This window comes from Lynx rufus, unplaced genomic scaffold (genome assembly GCF_022079265.1).
Source record: "Lynx rufus isolate CCGP_SWC_20201006 ecotype Redwood Valley unplaced genomic scaffold, mLynRuf1.p SCAF_17, whole genome shotgun sequence".
In the NCBI taxonomy this organism is placed as follows: domain Eukaryota; kingdom Metazoa; phylum Chordata; class Mammalia; order Carnivora; family Felidae; genus Lynx; species Lynx rufus.
This window is the reverse complement of record NW_025814831.1, coordinates 27,463,005-27,480,140: the sequence shown is the minus strand read 5'-3', so window position 1 is coordinate 27,480,140 and position 17,136 is coordinate 27,463,005. Positions and strand designations below refer to the sequence as shown.

General features: G+C 47.6%; 1 protein-coding gene across 1 annotated transcript in view; it reads left to right on the top strand.

Annotated features, from left to right (window-relative positions):
- Positions 1 to 17,136, top strand: part of IFT43 (intraflagellar transport 43) — an 81,552-nt gene that overhangs the window by 59,051 nt on the left and 5,365 nt on the right. The gene's annotated exons all lie outside the window — the stretch shown is intronic.

Below are 17,136 nucleotides of genomic sequence, written 5' to 3'. Positions count from 1 at the left end.
ACTAACATACAGAGACATTAAGTAAGTCTTCTTTCCAGTTCGTTTTAAACTCTGTGGTCCAATGAGGATAGTTTCCACTGCTACGTAGCTACTCTTTTCTTCTATGGTGTCTAATCTGCCATTAAGGCCATTCGGTGAATTTGTTCTTTCAGATAATTGTATTTTTCACCTCTAAAAGCTCCATTCAGTTTTGTGTCTTCCAAAATTTGATTATGTTTTGCTTCATCGTTGACGGTAGCCTTTATAGTAGCTGTTTTAAAGTCCTTTTCTGCTAATTCTATCATCTCTGTGTTTCCTGTGTTTCTTTCTACTGACTGATTTTTCTTCTGGTTACAAGACATATTTTTCTGCTTCTTCGCGTGATTGGTAGTTTTTTATTGGATGCTGGTCATTGTGAATGCTGCTATGTTGAGTGTCTGGACCTTGTTTCTGTTTTAGTAGGCAATTGTATCTGTTTTTTGTTTTTGTTTTTGTTTTTTTTAATTTTGTTTTAATGTTTATTTATTTTTGAGACAGAGAGAGACAGAGCATGAGTGGGGGAGGGTCAGAGAGAGAGGGAGACACAGAATCTGAAACAAGCTCCAGGCTCTAAGCTGTCAGCACAGAGCCTGACGCGGGGCTCAAACCCACGAACCGTGAGATCATGACCTGAGCCGAAGTCGGGAGCTCAACCGACTGAGCCACCCAGGCGCCCCGGCAATTATATCTGTTTTAGGAGACAGTTAACGAATTTGTTAGTCAACTTGGTCATTTTGTTTTTAAGCTTTATTAGGGCAAGTCTAGAGCTAACTTTATTGTTTTCATACTTTAAAAAGTTTATTAGAGGCGGTATTAGCAAAATGTCATTTCTAACAACTATAGGCTCAGTATAATCCTAATCAGACTCCCAGCGAGTTTCTGGATATTGACAAACTAATTCTAAGGTTTATATGGAGAAGAAAAAGAACCAGAATATTCCCTCTCTCTCTCTCCCTCTTTTTTCCCATAGAGTTAACTTTAAACATTAAGATCCCCAGGCATCCCTGCCTGGTGGTTCACAGGACTCTCCACTCTGCCTGGGTGGAGCTGAGCGTCTTCCAGTTCTCTGTAAGCTTCGGGGATTGTTCTTTCTTGGTAGTAATTCGTTGTCCATCCATGCGGAACCTGACCCTATACACACACAGCTTAGAGTGCAATCAGTCTAGATTTCCGCGGCCCTTCTGCTACATAGGTCCTCTCTCTCATCCTCTGCTTCTCCGGTTCCAGCCACCTTCGCCTACCTAAATTTTGACCTCTGTCTCCTCAACTCCACGAGATCTCCATGATCCACTTGGCGTTCCCCCTCCCTGGGCCAGAGTCCAGGAGGTATACACCCAGGCAGGAAGCCAGGGCGGATGGTAAGGTCTCACTCATTTCCCTTCTCTCAGGGATCACTGTCCTGCACTTCCTACTGTCTGCAGTCTGCACACAGTTGTATCTGTGTTATTTCCAGGTTCCTAATTGTCCCCCGCAGGAAGGTATGCCCGGTGCTGGTTACTCTGTCATGGCTGCAGGTGGAGCCCCAAAGCTTTCAGTAACTAACCTTTGCATGTGACCACAAAGTGAAATGGAGCATTAAATCTAGAAAGCTTAGATTACCTGTGTTTCGGCTGCCTCACAGGATTGGGGACATGTGAGACGCGTGAACTGTACTGGGATAATGGTCGAAATATAGATTCCCAGGCCACCAGCAATCAGAAGCTGGAGTTGGGGCCCAGAGATCTGTATTAATGTAAATACACTCCCCGGACGAATATTTTGCACACCAAAGTGTGTCAGGCCTGCTGTAATGCCTCAAAAGTCAGGATTGAGGACAGGAACGGACAGCAAGTATGAAAAGGTACTTCTGCCTTATTTCCTGCCAAAGGGGTTTTAAGGTAAAAAGGTAGTCATAGGAGGTCAGGAATTCAGCTTCCGCTCTGAGATTTAGAGAGAGCTCCTGAGCACGGCTTCATCGTTCTTAAGTATTTGACTCTTCTTTTTCTATTATCTTTTATCGACAGGGTCATTTCTTTTTCACCAGATCTTCTTCCTTAGCTCTACTCACTAAACTCCTTGTCGCTGGCAAACTCGTCCACCCACTAATGATTCCCAGTTAAATGAGCCCCTGTAAAATGAGGGATCCTGCGTTTCTGTTCCACAAGTCTCTTTCCCAACACGTGTACCTGGGTTGTCTCGTGTCAGTGCCAGATGTGGTGGCTCCGTGATTGGTGGCTGCTGGCCACACTTTTGATCTGCCTGTCCTCACAGATTGTCTCTCCGGACGTTGATTGCACAGGATGGCAGGGTGATCATCTAGGACGATGGGCCAAAGGACTCAGGGAGGCAGGGGCCCCCCTGGACATTGACAAGGCTGTCAGGTGGTTAAGCAGCAGTGAGTGTGGGCATTACGATGCTGCTAACTCTGAGGTGTTCATTAAACTCATGGTCTACAGAAGGTTTACTCAACTGGTATCTTTTCCCGGCCTCCTCCTACCCTAAACCTTAAACCTCTTTCTAACTCCCTTCAAAGGACTTCTGAAATCCTTCTTTCTCCATTTTTTGCGATGTGTGAAAATGCTACATTTCAAGGAATAACTGTTCAACATTACAGCACTCATTACCTCTGAATGCTGAAGTTAACACACATCATAAACGTGTGTTATTAGAAGGTTGTGCTGGCTGCCGTTGTGACGTCGTCACATTGGAAGTAAAGGATTTCAGCTTTGAGCACCTCTGCAGGCCATCTCGTCCCAGCCTGTCATTTCACATGTGACAGCACCGAAGCTTAGAGATCATCATACGAAATAGGGTTCTGAGAGGGACTCTGGTCTTCCGACTCACAAAAGAACTCTCGCTCTCATAGCGCTTATCCACCAGTATCACTGCGATCACCACTCATCACCAAACTCCTTTAATTCTCAAGACAAATCTATGAGAAAGTTTTTAAAAATCACCTTCATTGAGGTCTAACGTACATACCAGAAAATGAATCCACTTAAAATGCACCAGTTGAGTTGTGACAGATGTATGTATATGCCCCATGAAACCGCTTCCGTAATCAAATATGGAACATTTCTGTTGGCCCTCCAGAATTTCTCATGCCCCTTTCCAGTCCATCCTTCCTCTGCCCCTGTCTCCAGGCGACTACTGATTCGTTTTTTGTCGCTCTAGGGCGGTTCGCATTTTCTGGAGTTTTATGTAAGTTGAATCATAAGTACATATACTGTTGTGTCTGGCTTTTTTCACTCATTGCAACGATTTTGAGTTTATCCAGGTTGTTGTATATATCGTTAGCCTGTTACGTTTATTGATGAGTACTATTCCGGTGTATGGACATACCACATTTTGGTTATCTGTTCACCTGGCAGTGGACATTTTGGATGCTCGCGATCTCCATATTAAAGATGAGCTGACTAAGGCAAAGAGAAACATCCTTGCCAAAGGTCACACAACTAGTAAGTGATGACACTTGGAAGGCGGCTGTGCTCACCTCTATACCACCAACACTACACAGCCCAGCACCAGGATTTGAATACAGATCTTGACCCCAGAGTCCTTGCTCCTGGCCTCTGGGCTGTCACAGATGGTGTGACCCTCAGCTATGTTGGTGTCTCCTTCCACAGGTGGGTTGTATTCATGTGAGCTCCCACGTTTGTAATGTAGAGTGCCTAGCGTGACTGATAGGATACTTAATACAGTTCCATGAAGGAAGGAGAGAAGAAAGAAATCTATTTTCAGAGAATACTCCTAGTATTTCTTTTTCCCTTTCATAAACTTGAAGTGTGAAATTAGTGATTTGGCCTTTATTTTGGCTCTGGAGGTTTAACACGTAAAACCCCCTTCCTTGTCACAGTGTACTTGATTTTACCTTCGAGGAGGGATGCCTCTTCCCCGGCATAAATCTGTTTTCCGTGCAGTTATGCCTGAGTCCTTTAATGGAAAATCAGTTCATATGTTACACTTCACACTCGACTTCGTCTATTTGACTGTATGTGAATGTTTAGAATCCATTTTGCAGTAGGAATCATATGTTACCTGTAACTAGTTTTTAGAATTATCTTTGCTCAGAGAATTACTTGGTTGGCTAGTGAAGGCTGCTCCTTTGAGCTTAGAATAGCCAGTGGGTGGGGACACTCCATGAATGATTGCCCTGAACCATCCATGGATGCTCATTCAGCAATGCCATTAAGCAGATCTTTGGGTGCCTTATGAGGGAACCTACTGGTGCCCATAATAAAATCACACCCAGGTTCTTCAAGGTCATTGGTGTGAGGAGCTTTGTCACCTGGGAAGAGGCTGCTAGTTTCCTTGTACTTGGTAGGGGTGACAATTGGCCAGCAATCCCAAAGGAGACTGAATCTTAGGGAGTAGATACGAGGATCCAAGGTCTAGGATCCAAACAGGCGGTCTCGTTCCACTACCAGTCTTAGAGGTTAGATTTTATTGAAGAAAGGCAGCAGATATTCGTACAATGCCTCCTGTGGCCAGGACTGCCCTGATGCCAGAGATAGTGGCGAGTAAGGCAGCCCTCGCCCTCCAAGAGATTCTGATGTAGTGAGAAATGCCCCCTCCGTTCCCTCCCTGTCTTGTCTAGGAAATTTCCAGGAGCCATGTTTCTGAGAGCTGTGTCTCAGCATTCAGCCTCCCAAGCTCTGGGTACGTGTTCTCCTTCTTCCCTGGGGAAGATGCCCAGGGAGAAAAGAGAAATGCTTCTTCCATCGATGTGTCAGACTTCCAAGGAAGAGAGCAGGAAAATAGAAGAAGAAAGGGGCTTTTAGAGTAAAATTTGTTTTTAGAATGAGAAATGGGAGTGAGTGACGTTTGGAGGTGGCTTAGAGTCTGCTGGTTAGCTAGAATGTCCTGCACGGGACTGTTTGCAAGGCCATGGTGGGCCACAAGCTTGCATACCCTGAGGGGCCAGACAGATACCATACGCACATGAAACAGCACACATGTGAGACAGTAAAGGATGGGGGGGCCTGTGGTAAACCTAGAGAGGAGATGGCATAGCCTGAAAGTTCAAATTCATATTTCAGAAAATGACAATTTTCTAAATCACTTCATTAACAGAACAAAATGCACCTGCAAGTTGGATTAGGCCTTTGGCAAGTGATCTGCGAACGTGTCATCAGACTTTGTAGGGCTGTGCTCAACGGGAACACAGAACTTTGTTGGGAAGACGAAACAGAAGAGATGAGAAGCGTTATGGAACTAAGACAGCAGCAGTATACTGGATGACAGAGGCAGCCAGTGGTGGTTGCTGTGTTCATGATTTCCATTAGGGCCACAGTTCAGGTGACAAAGAAATCCCTGTGGGCTGAGGATGCTTCAGGAGGAAGGAAGAATGAGCAGTAGGTCCTGAAGGCCAGGCAGGATTTGAAGGAGGAGAAGAATGCAAAGGGCCTTCCTGGTGAGGCCTGGCAAGACGAGCTCGTTCTGCAGAGCAAAGCCCTGATTCTGGTCCTTTCTCAGCTACAGATTTTCAGTGTCCCATATAAACTGCCTTTAATGAAGTTCAGAGATTGCCATTGATCTAATTTGCTGATTCCAAGTGGAATCACTCACAAGAGTTGACACAATGTTTCAGGGAAGTTGGGAGTCATGAGTATGAGAATAGCTGAGAACGATGGACAGCCAGAGCCCCCAAATGACCACAGGGTCCCCAAATTGTAGATGGCCACACTAATCTTTCTTATTTAGATGACCATCCTTTAGTGGCACGATTATCCATCCCGATCCTTGGAATCAAGTTTCTGGTTTACACTAAGGCGTTCGGACTTCTTCTGTCATGGAAGGTTGTGTGGTGTTAGAAGAAAGAACATCAGATCTGGAATAGGATCGAACCCAGGCTCTACAAGTGACTTTGGGTGAATCATTCATTTAACCACCATTTGTTGAGTACCTACTCTGCGGTACTCAGGGCTGGGCTCTGGGGCTATGGTGTTGAAGAAAACGTGCGGTCCTTGGCCTCCTACTGTTTATAGCTTGGTCAGGGAAACGGGAACTATGCAAATGGTCACACAACTAGATGAGTAAGGACAAGTGATGATTGAGCCCACTAAAGGCAGAGCTCAGAGCGCCATGAGAGAGAATAGTGCAAAAACCTGACTTGGATTGGGTGATGAGGGAAGGCCACCCTGAAGCAGTGGTTTTTACACTTCAACCAGAAGGAAGAGTGAAGTTTCCAGGAGGGAGGGTGCGAGCAGGGGGCTGGGGGGACCCTGGTAGAGGAGACTGCAGGTGCAAAGTCTTGTCACCTCTCCCAACTCCAGAAGGGTTTCCAGCTCCAAAACACAGCTCTCAGAAAGTGAACTCTGGATAGAGTGTGAAGCTTTGAAGACGAACTTTGAGAAGCACAGAAATGGGGAAGAGCATTTTCTTGTCCTTAGAAAAGATGGATAATACTCAGGGTGAAACAACTTCTGAAAGTACAATTAGATACAGACTCAAATTTCAAATAGTTTGTCTCAGAGTTAAGGTCAAGCTAGGAAGGAACCTGTGAGCCCCCACAGGTGTCTTTCACAAGTAGAAAGTCTCTAAAAACAGGAGCTTTAAAAGAAAGGATTAGCTCTTTCTCACATTTAACCACTGCAACTTGGCGTGATCCAGGACCGTGGGCAGAATTCTCACTGCCTCTTCCCACCATCTCATCCCCACTGGAGAGGGCTGTGCTCTTTGCAACTCGGATTCAGTTTTGACAGAATCGAATACCTCCAAACCTTGGGAATAATAAATCCTTATGGCCGACCAAAAAGTGTTTAATTCCTAAAGGACCAGCCGGGTTGAGCCACTTCTAGCCAGGGGCAATTGGGGACTTAATTCTGTAAGTGTAGCAATCTGGATGATCTGAGAGCTCTGAGTTTAAGGGTAATTGCTCAATTTTCTGGCCATGTCAACAGGGAAAATAGGTAAAAGTGGCTGAACACAGCCAAGCAATGAGGCTGGATGAGATGTGAGATGCTGGACTGTCAGTGGAATTAGAAAAATGCCATCTGTAGAGGGCTGGCGCGCCCTCACCCCTGTCTTCCCCTCTCCCCATTCATCGCCTACCCTGGGCTTCCCATCTCTCTTTTGGGCTGCTTCTCACTCCTTGCTTAATCTTCCCCCCCTACTCTGTGTCCCTTCTGCAAACAGCAGAGCCGCTACGAGCCTGCACAGCTTCAATGTGGAGAAAGAGAAAGTGGAAAGAATTAAGTACAGATAAATTAGAACCCTGACATCTCAATTCCTTTCTCTTGCTTAGTGAGAACGTTCCATTAGGGCAGCATTCAGCATACGGGACTTCTTAGTTGGTTCCCAAACCTACTTCCTTTGCCTCCCTAATCTTTTTAAACTATTACAGTCAGCACTAATTTTTTGATTAAATAACGTTCCTTAAAATCTATTTGTTTCTTCTAAGTTTAGAGTCAGTAGAAGTGGGCGCTAAGGTTTTCCTGAACTCACGCCTGCCCACCCTTCCCTGACACACACCCAAGCAGGGACTCCTTTAGCTGAACATTTGCATCACAGGGGTGGGGCCTGTGGGGGGGGAGCCGTGGAGGGGGGGGTACTCGCTGGTGCAAGGGTTGGCTGTCATGTCTGTTGTGTCTCCGCTTTGGTCTCTGTATATGAGGTAACAAATTTGGAAAAGGAGCCATTCTTTTTTTTTTTTTCTTTTTTAAGTTTATTTATTTTGAGAGAGAGAGAGCGCACACAAGCAAGTGGGGGAGAGGCAGAAAGAGAGGGAGAGGGGGAGAATCCCAAGCAGGCTCCTCACAGAGCCCAGTGCAGGGCTCAACCTCACGAACGACGAGATCATGACCTGAACCAGATTAAGAGTTGGACGCTTTACCAACTGAGCCACCCACGAGCCTCGTCTTTAAATTTTTTTTTATTTTTGAGAGAGAGAGAGAGAGAGAGAGAGAGAGAGAGTGAGCCTTAAGCAGGCTCCATGCTCAACACAGAGCCCAGTACAGGGCTCGATCCCACAACCTCAGGGTCATGACCTGAACCAAAATCGAGAATGGGATGCTCAACCGATGGAGCGCCCCCGGCACCCCAAGAGAAAAGTCATTCTCGTGGGAAACGGTATTGGTAATTCGTGTTTGTGCTCACTGCGAGCCAGGCCCTGTGCTTTTACCTGTAGTGGCCCTCACGGCGGCTCTCGGAGGAGACACTGATTATCACCCCTGTACAGAGGAGGAAATGGAAGCCTTGGCACGTGAAGCCGCTCACAGAAGTCACATGGCTGTTTCGCAGCGATATGCTGGTTACTGTTTGACCACTGGCTGTCCAGGGGAGCAAAGTCCTCACGGGGTTAGTGTTTGCCGATTTCTGTGGTGTCAGTATCCCCACCGTGACTGGTCTCGGGCTCCCAGAAGGACATCACTGACCACAGAGCTGGGAAGACATGGGCAGGAGCACACCAGTAGACCCTAGTTCTACCCTACAAGTGGAGAAGAGAGAAATTATCACAGGAGCATGGATAAAGTGAAATGTAAAATTTAGGAAGTGCTGAGTTTTGACTATTGATTGCCTTTGTTTTTAATATAATTTATCTGGTTATGAGGGTGTATAACTTAGTCCTTAATGATGTTTATGTGTAAACAGCTTTTGCAGGTAGTATTCCTAATAATTTAGCCGTTGGCTCTTACAGGCCAGTATGAGCTGCTCCGGCACAGCCCCGCTAGCTCGTAGGCAGTGGAGCTGGATTGCAGACGTGGTCTTCAGGACTCCCGAGCACTCTGCTGTCACAGCCGTCCTCGTCCTTGTTGAAGCATCGGGTTGGTGTCTCAACCCTGCTTATTGAGGAAGCTAGTCTCCACTCATTTTTCTAGCCCCCTGTTGCAGATCCCTTCCCACCCCGGTTCTCAGACTAGCCTGCCAGCCTGTGTCCTCGGCTCTGCCTACCCTCCCACGCTCAGGTTTCGCCTACAGGAGTGGCCCGGCTGACAGGCATAAGCCGAAGAGACCAGGCTTGTACAGCTCCGTGACATGAAACAGAATCTTTAGGTTTGACTGTTCCTCTCTTGTTATGCTTCGTTTTTTATCAAATCCATGGAAATCGCTTTTAGATGATGATTTCTTGTGCCCGTGCTGAGTCTTCCAGAGAGGAGAACCTGCTTTGGAGGTTTCCCCGGGCTTCGGCGGATGGCAGCAGGTGTACCGGGTGTTTGGGACATTTGTGAGAACCAAGGCCCCACGGGGCTCCTCCTGGGGCTGAAGGGCCATGTTTGTAGTTTTCACATCAACCTGCCCCTTTGAGGTGGAGCAGAGGAGACAGACTGACACCTCAGAGACACGGACACTTGAAAGACTGTGTGGGATGTGGGGGAGCCCCAGCCAAGGGTGCTGAATCATGGTGTGGGCTGAGGGCATAATGGGGCTGCAGGTGGAATCTGTGCAGGTTAATTGCATTATGGAAAATGAAATTTATTACAGTGATTCTAAACAAAAGATTTGCTGTGCTCTACCAGTAGGCCACAACTATGGCTGGAACATTTGAAAAGACTCCTCTGTAACCAAATGTGACAGAAAGAGTTGGTTGGGCAATACATATACATATATATGTACATGTATATGTACATATATATGTATATATATCATGAGATATATTCCTTTTTTCATTTTCTAACATTTACTTATTTTCTTTTTTTTTTTAACATTTATTTATTTTTGAGAGACAGAGAGAGACAGAGCATGAGTGGGGGAGGGACAGAGAGAAAGGGAGACACAGAATCCGAAGCAGGCTCCAGACTCTAAGCTGTCAGCACAGAGCCCGACATGGGGCTCAAACTCACGAACGGTGAAATCATGACCTGAGCCGAAGTTGGATGCATCACCAACTGAGCCACCCAGGTGCCCCCATGAGATACATCGTAATGGACACCCCAGAATAAGGTTGTCTTAAAGATAGAATAGTCCTTCTTCGTTGATAAGGAAACCTAGGACCAGAGTTGATAAGTAATTGCGTAAGTTCAGGAAATTGGGGGCAGATCTGGGACCCATGTTTCCTGATTTCTAATTGGGCACACCCTGCAGTACAACTCTGGACCAGAAATCTGGGAATTCAGTTCTTCCTTGATAGGCAGTTAAAGTCACGTTCTTGGCAGCAAAAGAAAAAGGAGCATTAGTAGATACAGACTCTAGAGGCCACAGGGTTAACTTCTCTATTCTCCAATGTGGGTATGGCCAGTGCTGGTCCCCAGAGTGAGTGAGACACCAGAGGGGTCACATGGAACTTGCCAGAAATTTCTTCAATGCAGCCAGAGAAGTTGCTTTTACTTACTTACTTACTTACTTATTTATTTGCAGGAGGTGATTCAAGGTCCCATGACCCTACCCTAAGCAAAGTATGCACTCCCATAGAGTAGGCGTCTACAAATTGACTCCACAAACATGGGAGAGACTGGTTTGGCTATATTCTTCTGGCATCCCCAAAAGGCAGGGGCGTCTGTGAGAACCGAGTTGAGCTTTCAGCAGATCTTAGTTCTGCTTTGTCAGCTTGGTTACGTCCTACCTTACCCCCCATCCAGCTGCAAAGCAGGGCCCAGTGTCTTGACCGGACCTCTTGCTCTGTTGGCAGAGCTGGGACCAGGTGCTTTATGCCACGCGTGGTGCCCTAAAATCTCTAGGTCTCACCAGACTTTCCAGACTTACAGTCACGGATGTCTTTACCTGAAACGTGGCTGACAGTGACTTTTCTGGGTTCCATTTCCTCTGTTCCTGTGCACAGCCTGCTTCCACGTGCCCATCTGAAGAGGCAGAATAGGAGAATGGAAACGAAAGCCTGGTGCCACGCGTGCGCACGTGCTTTAAATGAGGCACATTGTATTAACCTTCCTCCAGGAACACACACGGAGAGAAAGCTCCGTCAGCACTCTGTCATGCTATAGTCAGTTTAGGGGAATGTGATTAATAATAAATCATCCAACGTTAACCACTGACAAAAGTAAAAGAGAGCTAAATCTCCCTGAAATCATTATAGAGATCAAGGTATTTATTCTGTAGCTCCTTGGATTGCTGTCCCGGTTGAATACAGGAGACAGGATCGGGATAGGACAAAACTAATCGCATTTAGTTTTGTGAGACCGTGGGAGAAGTGTCGGCAAGCAGTGTTCCAGCTTTTGGGGAGGGGCATGGGGACTTCACACAATTGTGAGGGGAGCGGACAAATAAGGAATCAAAGGGCCCGAATGCAGCAGACAGGCCGTGTTGCTGAGAACTACTGCCGGAGGGAGCTTGTAGACAGCTCAGATTTTTATTTGACTAGAAAGAAATAGAGGCTCAGTTTTCTGGGAGGTCTGTCTCAAAAGATGGGACTGTATACATAGGCATCATGTTCCCTGCGTGTACAAAGACAGGTAGAGTCGTGGAGTTGTTCCAGACCGTCTTTGTGACCCAAACACAGCAAGTTGTGCCCTGGGATAGCTGTAGACTGTTCTCCCAGAGAGATGGCCAGGGTGCAGACCTGACAGCCAGGTGTCGCTTAGGGGAGATGGGAAGGGACAGGCATGTTTATGCTCGGAGGTTGGACTTAGCTCCCCTCTTAGCCCTCAGTGGAGAAGTCTTTTCTTTCTGACATATCACACATGGAAATGTGTTTCTAAAGAAGGATTAGGTAGGGGCTCCTGGGTGGCTCAGTCGGTTGGGCGTCCGACTTCGGCTTGGGTCATGATCTCGCGGTCCGTGAGTTCGAACACTGTGTCGGGCTCTGTGCTGACAGCTCAAAGCCTGGAGCCTGTTTCAGATTCTGTGTCTCCCTCTTTCTCTGACCCTCCCCTGTTCATGCTCTCTGTCTCAAAAATAAATAAACGTTAAAAAAAAAATTAAAAAAAAATAAAAAGAAGGATTAGGTATAGTAGAAATCTAGGGGAAAGGTAACGGGGGCCTGACTTTCTTACCCCAGTAAGAGATGAACCTGATATGGCCAAATGGTAGATCTTACTCTGTAGCTTTATGTTCTGCCAGTTTTCTCAAAGTTCACAGATGTTGGGGTGTGTGTGTGTGTGTGTGTGTGTGTATTCGTCTATATATACACACACAGGAGGACACACACTGGGAATGTGATTCCTGAGTCCATAAGTGTGGTTGACGGACTAGGTTTACCTAAAAGACCCTTTAAGAGAAAGCTCTTGAAAGATGATTACAGAATTGAGACACCATCATTTAAAAGTGCCCGAGGCAAACGCCTTTGAAAATTGCAGCAGCGGAGGGACAGAGAAAGAACCACGCAGCCCTTGATTGTTGCGCTGTTCCCTCAGGACCCGTTCTCCCCCTCCCCCTCTGTTTCTCATCTGATAAGAGAGAGAGCAGCACTAAGACTCCTCATCTATCTTATGAAAATCCGATTCGGAATGGCTGTGATCAAAACCAGCTGGCTGTCACCAGCAGTGGCCTCGCGCGGAGGGAACCGCTCAGAAGCGTTCCGTATGTGGGAGTGTCACGGGTGGCACCGATCAAAGTGGCATTTTTTTAATAAATATATATAAGGAAAAACACAAAACCTAAGGATTTAGAATAAAAGCAGTGTAGTTTGTCTTGTTTTTTTCAATGTAACACGAAGAGGATGAAATAGAATCAGATATGCCTGGTTTCTAACGTCCCTACTTCCACGGGCGGCTCTGAGAAGGCGCTCTGTGTCACGTTAACACTGTATCACTCATCTTGGGCCTTACTGAAGAGAGTGGAAAGTTCCTCAGTTTCCATTCCTTCCAGCCAGTTTTTCCTCGTCGCTTTTAAAGTCCTTTACCCCTCCTTGTCCTTAGCACATCTCTACAGATCAAAGCTGGAAGCACCAGCGACCTCCGAAAGCTAACAGAGTGGCAGGGAGCGTTCCTGTGCATCGTCCTCCGTTTCCTTCAACTGTCAGTGACCGGTGGGTGTGATGTTCCCTGGGGGCCACCTCGGCAGGTGGCAGCGGGGTCCTCCCCGTGTCGGGCTCCTGGGCTGAATGGTATCTTTCTCCATAGAGAACTCTTGTGCTCGCGAGCACTACCTTTGAATTGCTCGGAAGGCTCGATCTTGTAAGCACACCGTGGACTTGGGTGGGGGGATGCAGCCAATCTCATTCTGGGGTGTAGGGTTCATGGTTCCTTGCGAAATGTGCAACCATCCCTCTGTGGGTACCGGAACACAGCTCCAGAGGTCCGGCCCTCACACACCACGACGTACCACGAGCCGCGTTGCCACTCTTAGCGAAGCGCCCCCTCTGCCCGCGATCCGGCCAGCACCATGCGTGCTGGGGCCCGGTTTGTCTCGGAAACTAAAGTCAGTCCCAGCCTTCGTCGTCAAACCGTCGTCCGCCAGGAGAGCCACCACAGCTTGGGGGGCCGTGAGGAACAATCGGCTATTTTGATCTTCGTGAGGTCTGTGATCTCCTTGCCCGGCGACATGAAGAGAGATGCAGTTTGGCAGGAACGTGGAGGCATTTCAGGACCTCAGCACCTCAGGACCTCAGGCTCCGTCACACGCTTCCCCGGGGACCTGCTCGTGCACAGCGCCAGAGTAGACATTGGCCCTGCCATGTATTTCTCGGCGTTTTAGGTGCGGGTCTCTAGCGAACATCCCAGTCTCCCGACTCTTTTCTGCCGTGTCCATTGCCTCTCTCCTCCCCTGCCAGTAACGAGTCCGGGCCGGGCCAGCTTCGATCAGGTGAAGTCACAGGGGAAAGGTCTTCATCAGGCGGACCTGTGGGGACCCGCAGACCTGTTTTTGTCCCTCGAACCCTGAGTTGGGGAGTGCGGGGGACCGACGGTTGCAGGGCCCAGGCTCGCTCAGGAGCTCCTCTGAGACCGTCTCTTTCTCTTGTTCCTTCTGGTGTTTGAAGCCTGTTGCCTACTGCTTTCCCCTTTTCTTCTCCCTTTTAAAAAATTCCCCATTTTTTCACTTAGAAAAAAATTATTTATACGATTGAGATCCACTAATTAAAGCCATTTTCTGGTATTTGGTTACTGGAGCGTTTGATGTCTCTCTGACAAGACCATGAAATGCACAGAGTGTCCACAGGGACAGAATTTGCTGAACACGGCTCTTTGTAAATGAGGGGACACAGTGTCGCAGCAGCTCATGAATATGGAACGCCCATGATGCCACCTCAGTGGACTTGGGAACACAGATGAATCCTGTCATGTGCTAAATGAGACCAATTTCTTTCACTTAACTTCATCTTCAATCAGACCTTCTTCCATTTGCCTGTTTAAAATTCCCCATACGTGATGCAGAAGGTAACAGCATTCAGTAAAACAAAGTTTTGCAGCTGCAGAGAAAAATTATAATGATCTCTGGCTTCAAGTTGCCGTCTCCCCCGAAAACATGGACATTGTTTCACTTAAGAGCTCTGCTGAGGTCTTTTGACTTTGGGCACAGAATTAGGGGCTGTGTGGACCACTGTCTCTGCGGTGCCCTTAAGCAGTATGTCCAGATCCCCCTCGTGTGGATTAGATATTGAGGTTGGCTATGGACGGTGGACGTGAGCCATGAAGAGCCTTTGGGTGCTCTGTGGTGGCCAGTGCGCCGAGTGGGAGAGCAGCTCGGGGAAGAGATTGCATGTAACCAAGCAGGGCCTTTGCCAGAGGGAGCTCAGTTAGTGGATGGAGCAAGAGGGACAGATGTCATCAGAAGGCACCCGGCAGAACCTGGCAAGGTAGGCCAACCACTTATATCATTTACTAAGATGTCAAGATGAGAAGGTGCTAGAGTGTAGAAGAGACTTTAATGGAGCTCTCCAGAAACGCCTGTGGATGCGACCAGGAAATCCCATTCAGAAATCTCCAAACAAGAAAATCGGCAAAAACCTCAAGGGACACAGAGAAGAGGGGCTCCAGGGTGGGACCCAGGGTCTGGATTAGGGGGCCCCCTTTGTTCTCTTCTTCCTGCAGGACTTAGCTTTATATCCCAGGTAAAGAGTCGGAGTCATGCTCAGGGTGTATGCTGCGTGCTGAGTCCAGTCTTCGAAAATCACTTTCTGTTCTAGTTGTACCAAAACAGGCCAACGACACCGGGGTTTGAACGCGGGCCATCTCGCACACAATGCATCGCAGAGATCTGGAGCCAGCTTTATTGGACGAGGCAGGCTGGCTTCTTACTGTCAGGCCACAGGGGCTGAAAAGGAGCCCTCTGGGACTTCACTGGGTAGTTAGCTTTTTAGTGTGTGCGTGTGATGATATTACCCATAACGGATGTATTTCGGGGCAAATGGCAGCTTCTCACATCTTTGAAACCAGTTGCAATCGATCCTGCTGATGTTCCCACATGTTTCTATTATTTAAGCACCCCTCATTTCTGTGGTTTCATCCGGTAGTTGGTTTGTTGGGTAGATCTGTTGGCAGACGGGTGTTCTGGATCGTAATGAGTTGCCCATTTGGCAGTCTGTCTCTTTGAAGTAACTTCTTACGATTGGTGCTATGCACTGACAGACCTTTACTGGGGGCTTCCAGAAGGTGGAGCGATACAGGGGAGCACTCCAGAAGTCCAAACAGAAAGAAACACGTGTTAGTGAAGAGCAGTGTGACCCAGCCTCGGGATGGGAGCCCTGTGGTCCATACTGCCAAAATATGAGTGAGTCTTCCTGTGTAACTTTGTGCCCACTCATCCGTTGTTTCCTGTGCAGACACAGGCCCTTCCCAGGCAGGCCTTGCAGCTGTCAAGTGAGGCAGAACCTTTGCTAGGATGTTATCAAATCCAGGAAGTATGCAAGGATTGTGTCCGTGTCGTGTATAGACAACTATGGACTCGGTAGCACTTACAGCATAATTGGAACGAAACAGATCAACGCGGCTCGTCCCTGTGTGTGACTTTCAGATGGGAGGAGAATCTATTGATTCGGTTCTGTTCGGTTGTCCCTTGGTTTGCTAGTCCTTGGGAATACAGAAGTGACTGGGAACTGCTCTCTGCCCTCTGCTAGCGGGGCATCTAGGGGGCAGACCCAGGGCAAATTTCCTGTACTCTGCCCACACAGTGGCCACTACCTGTTGGATTCCAAGGTGAGTCACAAAGGAAGGGATTTTACATTTTCCTGATTCTGCTTGTATTACTATTTTTTTTTAAGGTGTGGTCCCTCCCTCTGCCACTTTGCCATGCTTCATCAATCTTGGTTTTCCTGTCATGTGCCCTAGAAGGTCTTGTGTATAGCAGACACCCAGTCCATGTTTCCTGGCTGGTCGACGCAGGTCCTTCCTCACCTGCCACCAGGCACCCTGTCTCCTCCCCCCACCTCCCCCCGCCCCATCACTCTCCCCTGGCCCCTGGGCCGCCGACATTGGCCTTTTTCCAGTTTATTCAGTGCTGGGAGATGCTTCTCACCTCACAGCGCCTTTGCACCTGCCGTCCCTGCCTGCTTTAATCCTGTCTGTCCTTCGGCTTTGAGCTGCGTCGTCCCTCATTTAGAGACCTTCCCCAACTCCCCACCCCACCTTCCAAAGTTCTAAATGAGATCTCTGAACCAGATTAAATGCATTATGGAGCACCCATTCAATAGAATCCTAGGTGGCCATTTAAAAGAATAAGATTTACAGTACATTTATTGATAAGGGGAGAGAAAGCAAGTTGCAGAACCATGCATGTGTAAAGTGATCCTGTTCACAAACATTTTTTAAAGGACATGTGTGCTGCGGTAGGTACACATTCTTTTCAGTAAATACAAGAAATTGTTAATAGCACCTCTAGGGAGTCAGACTGGGGCTCACATAAGAATAGAAAGTTTTTCATTTTAACCTTTTCTGGAGCATTTGAATTGTTACCACATATGATATTTTACATTTGAAAAATAAGACAATTAGTTGTTTCGGCCCTGGTACTTTCCGGCGCTCCACGAAGACAAGGACTGTCTTTTATTTGCTGTTGTTACTGGCACCGCATGGCATTGCACCTTTCAGATGCTCAGTGTTCCTTGGATGAATGAACGAATAAACAAGCAAATGCGGTTTCCCCACGTGCGGCTAACCAGGTGACACGTAGGGAGACAAGCAGGTTGAACAGGCAGGAGAGATGGCTAACAGAAGAGGTGGGGAGCAAGGGCAAAGAGCAAAGAGAACCCGTTCAGTTGAAGGAGTCGGAGCTGGGAAAGAGAAGCACGTGATGGTGGCCTGTGTCCGGGTGGCAGTCCGTGTGAGGTCATAGCCCTACCTGCCTTGGTCCCCTTTTCTGAGACTGTTTGAG